The following is an 8,023-nucleotide window of genomic DNA, read 5'->3' on the forward strand; positions in this document are numbered from 1 at the left end:
TTCAGTCACAGTATAGTTCAACTCAGTGGGAGTCAAATTTTTACTGGTATAGTAAATGGCGTAAGGAACTAAATCCTTTTGACCCAACACAGCTCCTAGAGTTATATCTGAAGCATCTGTAAAAATATGGAAAGGAAGTTTCCAGTTTGGCCCTCTCAAAATGGGTGCTTCAGATATTCTTGTTTTCAAAGTTTCAAATGCTGATTGACAATTAGGATCCCATTTGAATTCACAGTCTTTTGTAAGTAATTTGAAGAGTGGAGATGCTATTTTGGTGAAGTTTTCTATAAATCTTCTATAGTACCCAGTAAATCCCAGAAAACTTCTAACATCTTTTTGACAATTTGGAATAGGAAACTTGGAGATGACTTCAACTTTTGATCTATCAACTTTAATCCCATCCCCTGAAATATGATGTCCTAAAACAATACCTTCAGTAAACATCATAAAGCATTTTTCATGACTCAATGAAAGGTTTGTTTCTTTACATCTTATAAGGACTTTTTCCAAATTCTCTAATGCCTCTTCAAATGAATCACCATAAACTGTAAAATCATCCATATAAACCTCTACACAATCATGGATTAGATCAGAAAAGATTCCTAGTACTGCCCTTTGAAATGTTGCGGGTGCATTACATAATCCAAAAGGAAGCACTCGGTAAGCAAAAGTTCCCCATGGACAGGTAAATGTGGTCTTATCTTGATCTTCAGGTGCTACTTGAATTTGATTATAGCCACTAAAACCATCCAAAAATGAAAAGTACTTTTTGCCTGCTAGAGTATCTAATACCTGATCGATAAAGGGTAAAGGAAAGTGATCCTTCAAAGTTGCTTTATTCAATTCCCTGTAATCAATGCATACCCTCCATTTACCATTCTTTTTAGGTACTATAACCAAAGGAGAAACCCATCGGCTATCTGAAATTGGATAAATGAAGTTTACATTAAGTAGTTTTTGGAGCTCTTCTTTCACTATCTCCCTAAGGTTTGGATTCATCCTTCTCTGAGGTTATCTGATTGGTCTACTATTTTCCTCGATGTAGATGTGATGAATGCAAGTCTCAGGGTCAATACCTTTCATATCAGTATACTCCCATGCAAATGCAGTAGAATGTTTTTGCAAGATTTTGGTTAGCTCTCCCTGTTGTGATTTTTCCAAGTTTTTGTTGATATTCAATGTTTTACCTGGAAAGATCTCAATGGCGGAACTACCAAACTCTTCCATAGAGTAAAGAGACATTTGTCTAGATGATAGATACTCAATGTCAGAATCTAACTGAAATTGTGTGTGGTCATATTCTGAAGATATTTCAATGTTTTCTAATGTGTTCAGAATTTGACTATCTTCACTGATTTCAGAAATGGTAAAGATAGGTTGTATAGTGTCCTCATTATCGACCCATTCATTATCTCCTACTTCTGTAATTGCTTTTGCTGAAGGATACAAATTGAATTTCTTTGTCGAATTACCATCAGAAATATACATATCCCCAGATCTACAACTGATAAAAGCATCAGCTGTGGCTAGCCAAGGTCTTCCTAAGATGAGTGGGTGTCCTCCTAGATTACTCTTGGGAGTTAAAATCATGAAATCTACTGGATATTCCCAAGAATCTCTTGCTATATGCATGTCATTTTTATTTATTTTTCTTCAAGTTAGGCTAATAATTCTCTTTCTGATCTTCCAGATCACTCTAGGTGCAAGAAGAGAGCATACTCAAGAAATTATTGAACCAATAACTCTCTTTTCTGATCCTCCAGGTCACACTAGGTGCAAGAGGAGAGCATACTTTGAGAAGTTATCAATTTTTACCTTCCTTGAAATTTTCTTGTTTTTTTTTAAGAAATTGGCTACCTAGTTTCACTTCCCCGGCAACGGCGCCAAAATGTTTGGTCAATTTAGTGTGTCCTAAATTGCTATATAAATTGTCAATCCGGGAGTCGTAAACTGCTGAAGTGAAGTGCACTATATATGCAAGATAACCGATTTCTTAATTCTTTGTCGTTTTTTATTTTTGGTTTGTTTTTGGGTTTATCTTTTGTTGATTCCCTAATGTGAGATGGCAAAATTAAAAGTCAAGTATGGATATAAGTGTTCAAGGCAATGGTGACCTCTACAATGATTTCCAAACTTCAAAGTTCTCAAAAAGGTTTTAAAACTTGCAATGATGAAATCAATTCCTAAGAGAAAATAAAAATGTACCAAACAGTGAGCTAGTGACAATGAAGCCCAGTATCCTTGCTACTGTATAAAAAGAGAAAAAAACTGAACTCAAAGCAATTCAAAAACTGTAAGCAAAGTAAACTAAATCATACTACTTCAACTCATATTCTGACCCCTCACCATTCGACTCGCTCTGGCTATAGGAGGTAATCATAAACAAATTGAGTAATTTGATATCTAAATTGCATAAAATGAAACTAAAATCAAACTACACATTCATCCTTCAATCCCTCACCATTCGACTCGCTCTGGCTATAGGAGGTAACTGAAAATGACATGAGTAATCTAATCACTAACTTGCAGAAAAATAAACTAAATCATATTACATCAACTCATATTCTGACCCCTCACCATTCGACTCGCTCTGGCTATAGGAGGTAATCATAAACAAATTGAGTAATCTGATATCTAAATTGCATAAAAGTAAATGAGCAAAATAAAACTGAAAGAAATAACAATGCTGGAATTAGAATTCAGAAAATAAATCAGCAGAAGGACAAGATGATTTCATGTCATTAGTCATTAAAAAGCTATGTGCAATTGCCCGAGTTGTCTATAAGAACCTGAAAGAAAAACACTGATAAGTTAACAGTCATTAGAAAGCATAAGAGAAACTATGGACAACAACTATCATGAATACCAAAAACTGTGTAATATATACAAGCAAACGATTATGGCATCAGTAACATAAAGGAAGAAAGCATGAAACTATACAGTAGTTACAGAACCTTGGTGTACATGGGCCCTCTGCAACCTCGGCCAATGAGCAATCAGTCACAAATTGAACTTAAGAACACTGTCTTCTCATATATTAAAATGCAGTCATAATATAAAGATAGAGTCATGGCACAGTGGGCTCGTAAAACAGTGAAAATTACATATACAAAAGCTAACTAATAAGCGTATGATAACGCGTTATTTATAATTGAGGATGCTACAACTACTTCCTAAATTCTGCGCTGCTAATCAGACACGTGAATAACCACGTTCGGAAATCTAGCAATATGGTAGCCGTGACAATTAAATCCAAGGAGTGGTGGCTGTTAGATTTGGTTCACGGAGCAGTTCACAGGTGTTAGCACACCTCCTAAGATTGAGGAATTTGCCATGCAAGTCTTCACGTGGTGAAAAACAGAGTCCTGCCACCGCAAAACTCTTAGGTTGACCACCGCTTTGACTGTCCTTGACCATGGCCTTTTATGAGTGATTCGGCTGAACCAAGGGGACACGTTCCATGTCCACATCATTTGCAGCTTGCCCATGTGGCCGGATTCTCCAGTAGACACCTGTAACATAGACTTCAACAAAAAGGCTGCGGAAAGTTGAGCTAGCTGCGGAAACTGACAAGATTCCGCAGCTGATTGAGCAAAAATCTAGATCAAACAGCAGTCACAAGACATAGTTAGGAAACCAGTTTATATGCTCTTTTTAAACTAATATGCAATGATTTGATAGCTTGGTGGGTCAGGTAACTGGAAAAAAAGGCTAAAAAGGTGTATAGGGAAGATGTAGGTTTGGGACTTAACAGTATGAAGAGGTGAAAGTCAAAATTAGAACTTTAGCAAGCATTTCTGAAAGTTTTAGAAGCGATATCGGGGTCAAGCAAGGTTGCCCACTGTCTCCTACCCTTTTTGGTTTATATATCGACAAGCTTGAGGAGTGGTTAAATTCGCAAGGGGGTGATGGCATCTATTTTGTTATAAGGCTTCTTTTGTATGCAAATGACCTTATTCTGATTGCTAAATCGACTCTTGGTTTGCAAGAGCACTTACTATCCCTTGAGCATTTTTGTAGAAGTGTGGGGATGCAAGTCAATATCAGCAAAATGAAAGTAGTGGTTTTCTCTAAGAAAAGAAAACATAACCAACATAAGTTCTACTTTGACGACAACATTATGGAAGAAGTTGCGGATTACAAATATCTTGGAATTGACTTCAACAAAAATCTAAGCTGGAATGGTTGTAGAAAGAAAAGAACTTTAGGGGGTTGGAAAGCATTTTATGCTTTTCAAAATAGGTGTAGAGAGGCAGAGTTATGGGACTAGAAAACCACTCAAACTCTTTTGGGCTTCTAGTGATTCTGGTGATTCTCTATGGTTGTGAACTATGGGCCAACAATACATCCGACATGCAGTGGAGATAAATTGAGAAAATTTAGAAGCGTTTGATTACAAACAAATTCAAGATTAAAAGTGCAGTTCCTTATGCTATCTTGTTAAGTGAAACAATAATTGCTCCTATTGAAGCAATTGCTATGGTACGAGTCATAAGGTATTTAAAAAAAATTGAGCAAATGGAAGAGGGTAGATGGCCTAAGGTTGTCTTTAATGACAGATTGTGCAAGAGAAAAAATACTTGGATGCAACAAAATAACAAATGGTTTAGTAAATGGGGTATTTGCTTGAACGCGTGTCCCATAAACAACAAAGAGATAAAAGTTCTTGTTATGGAAAAGTTCCACAAACGTACTTGGGATAAGAAGCTAGGAAGAAAGAAAAAATACTATATTGAAGTGTTTAATCCCGCTCATAGTCATCAACCAAAAGCATACATAGAGGCCAATATCTCTTGGAGAGCCAAAATTCTTATTACTCAGTTAAAGACTAATTCTCATCAACTCCGTTGTGAAACAGGGTGCTGGAAAAGGCCAAAAGAAGTGTGGGAGGAAAGAGTATGCATTTTTTGTTCTTCTGGAAAAGTAGAAACAGAAAAACATTTCATTTTAGAATGTGAGGCCTTCAAAGACAACAGGGAAAATTATGCAGATATGTTGGCAACTAGCTCTTGGGATAATCTATTTAGCGAGGGGTTTGTCGAGAAGCTGGGAGCATTTATTTGAAGAAGCAATCTGGTTATCTTTAGCCTCGTGGACATTAAAATAATTTCTTCTTCTTCTTCTTCTTCATTTGAGAAAATTATTTTTATTATTTTTTAAGGACGTGACGTACTTACACATCAGGGTCATACTCAGCTGTAGAGCGTGCCTACAATTAAAATTGAATTCCGATTCCAAAATAAACACATCTATCAACCAAAAAAATAAACATGACTATATAATATTATTTTCTCGTTATTTATTTATTTATTTATTTTTCTTATTATTATTATTATTATTATTTTAATAATATTATATTCTCTCGTTATCTATCTATTATTTATTTATTTATTTATTTTTATCATTTAGATTTTTAAGTTAACTTAATTTTATTTTCTCGTTCTAATATATTTATTAATTCTAACTAACTTGTATCTTAACATCCCATTAATATATATTTATATTTATATATACATTTAATTTAGATATATATTATAAGAAAGGTCTTTTATATAACTACTTTCCATTTGAATACTAAATAACTTATAATTTTTAATTATTAAATAATACCTTTTAACTAACTATTAACACCAATTAAAATTATTTTATATATATTTATATATTTATATATATATATATATATATTTTATAGGATTGGTCACCTAATATAACTAATTTCTTTTAAAAAATTTATGACCATGGTCCTAAAGTCAAAATTAACCGTTGGTCAAGTTAATAAAAAAAAAAAAAGTTTATTTTATTAATTTTTAAAATAGTTTAGAAAAATTTATTGTATAGAAAAACACTCTCCACTCTAATAGAGTAAAAATAATTAATATTTTGACAAAATCAAATTATATAAAAGAAATATATAATGTAATGTAAATCTTTTAAATGGAATAAAATAAAATAAAACAAAAAAATAAAAATATTTTATAGAAATAATATAATAATAACCATAAAAATAAGCGAGAATTCATGATATTAACTTATGGTATTTATGCGAAATATAATTTATTTATAAAGAAAGAAATAACATTATTTTACGACATGTATTTAATGCATATGATTGAATTGAAAAAAGGGTTTTACGGAATATTGTAAATGGGCGAGATTAGGGTTAGGGTTCGAGTGGGGAGCCTTTCTGTTCTTTAAATAAAGGGTAAAAGGACTGGGCGTGAAAGTTGTCTTGCTATTTGGTGTTGCGAAAGATAGCCAATTTCAAAGGAGCGAAATAGTATTACTTGACAGCGTGTCCTCGGCCGTTTGATTGAATAAAAAAGGGTTTTCTGGAATATTGTAAATAGGCAAGATTAGGGTTAGGGTTCGAGTCGGGGAGCCTTTCTGTTCTTTAAATAAAGGGTAAAAGTGCTGGGCGTGAGAGGGTCGTTCACGGATTTCGTGTCTGTGGTAACTTGCCTTGCCATTTGGTGTTGCCTGTGATGCTTCTCGCCTATTTCATAGCTTTAATAATCTGTTTCTTCTGTGTTTCATTCGGTATGGTTTTTCTCTTTTACGTTTGAAGGAAAAGGGGCTGCTCGATTACCATTGCTATTAGATCGATATTTTTTAATGCTGTGCCGGTGATGTGTTTATATTGCACGTATTATCAGAAGAACGCATGTTGAATGCTTTTTGTCACTACCTCTGAGGCGCAGCAATATATTTAATTTTCTGTGTATGTAGTGTTTCAAGGATGTTGTGTGCCTTTTCGAATGATTTTGCTTTTTGGGTTCCATTTCACATTTTACTTGCCAGAGGAATGATGGGTAAAATTCCGTATTGCTATTGCTTGCTAAATATGTCTGTTAAAATTAAAATGCCTGTGATGGTGTTAAATATACTTCGAGGGACACAATGATAACATATTTCAACTGAGGCATTGACTTTGTGGCGTTTTTATTGGAATATCTCTAAAGGATGAGCACGGACTACAGATTTTTCTGTCGTCCGTTCCTTAGGCTCCTTTTAAGTTTTAATTGGTTTTGTGTTTCACTAGTATTTTTTAATGCTGTTTCTTATTTTTTGTTTTTTAGTGTTTTTTTGTTTATATGAAAAATAATGCTTCGAATTTTGTAATTTTAGTATCATATGTGTTGTTGCGGGACTGGATTGAGTATCTGGGCTAAATTAGCATTTGGGGATTCTCCTCGGCCTCCTCTGCCGAGGAGGGTTTTAAAAAATCGAGGTTTAATATATCTTGAGCTAGGTTTAACAAACACTTTTCTAGTCTGTTCAACATTAACACTCGATATCTCGAGTACACAAATTCACATCTAGACTTAAGACAGCGGCGCTTAGGTTGTTAAATTAACATCTATGGTATCCCAATTCACATCCAGAGTTGAGACACTGAGGCTTAGGTGGTTAAATCTACTTCGAGCGACACCAGAGAAGATATTCCAACCGAGCTATTGATCCTGTCGTGGTCTGGCCTCTCAGTTTCTATTTTGTTCCACATTTTGTAATATTTTTTTCCCTTTTGAAAATATTGGTCTGGTCTTTTCTTCGGGTTATGTTAGAAAGGTTGTAATTTCCCCTTCTGATTTGCCAGTGTTTTGAAATGGCTTGATTTGATGTTCCATTATTCTCAAACACGGTGCTTTGATTTATGCAATTCTTTTGTAGAATGTGTTGGGTTCTGGCCAGAATCTCCTGGTCATGTTTGTCGTTTAGGGAATTTCCTGTAGAATCAGTCGAATACTGTGTGGTGGCCGACGAGGGGTTTGACCGTAGATCCTGTGTAAGTCTAGGGAGAATTTAGAATAGCTAGCTAGGGACATCTCTCAAACCAGGTCTTGAATTCGCATTGCATACTCTGCAACCAGACTACGCTTAACATGTAAGATCCCTAACTCACGCTTGGGTGATTAATAAGTTGTAAGTTGAAATCCTGGTTGGTTTTTTTATCGTTCTGTACTGTGTGTACTGTATATTTTTTTATTTAAATTGCATGCCATTTTGTACCGTACTTGTCTGAGAT

The 8,023-nt window shown here is 34.5% G+C and overlaps 1 non-coding gene across 1 annotated transcript; it reads left to right on the top strand.

Moving 5' to 3' along the window:
• Positions 1 to 6,856: 6,856 nt before the first annotated feature.
• On the top strand, positions 6,857 to 6,926 carry LOC149189113 (small nucleolar RNA Z267). Its single transcript, XR_016256637.1, has one exon. It is a non-coding gene; the product is annotated as a small nucleolar RNA Z267 (small nucleolar RNA).
• Positions 6,927 to 8,023: the final 1,097 nt, after the last annotated feature.

This window comes from Pinus tabuliformis, chromosome 3_1 (assembly GCF_031772625.1).
Source record: "Pinus tabuliformis cultivar Carrire ecotype Pingquan chromosome 3_1, CPIR1, whole genome shotgun sequence".
NCBI classification, from domain to species: domain Eukaryota; kingdom Viridiplantae; phylum Streptophyta; class Pinopsida; order Pinales; family Pinaceae; genus Pinus; species Pinus tabuliformis.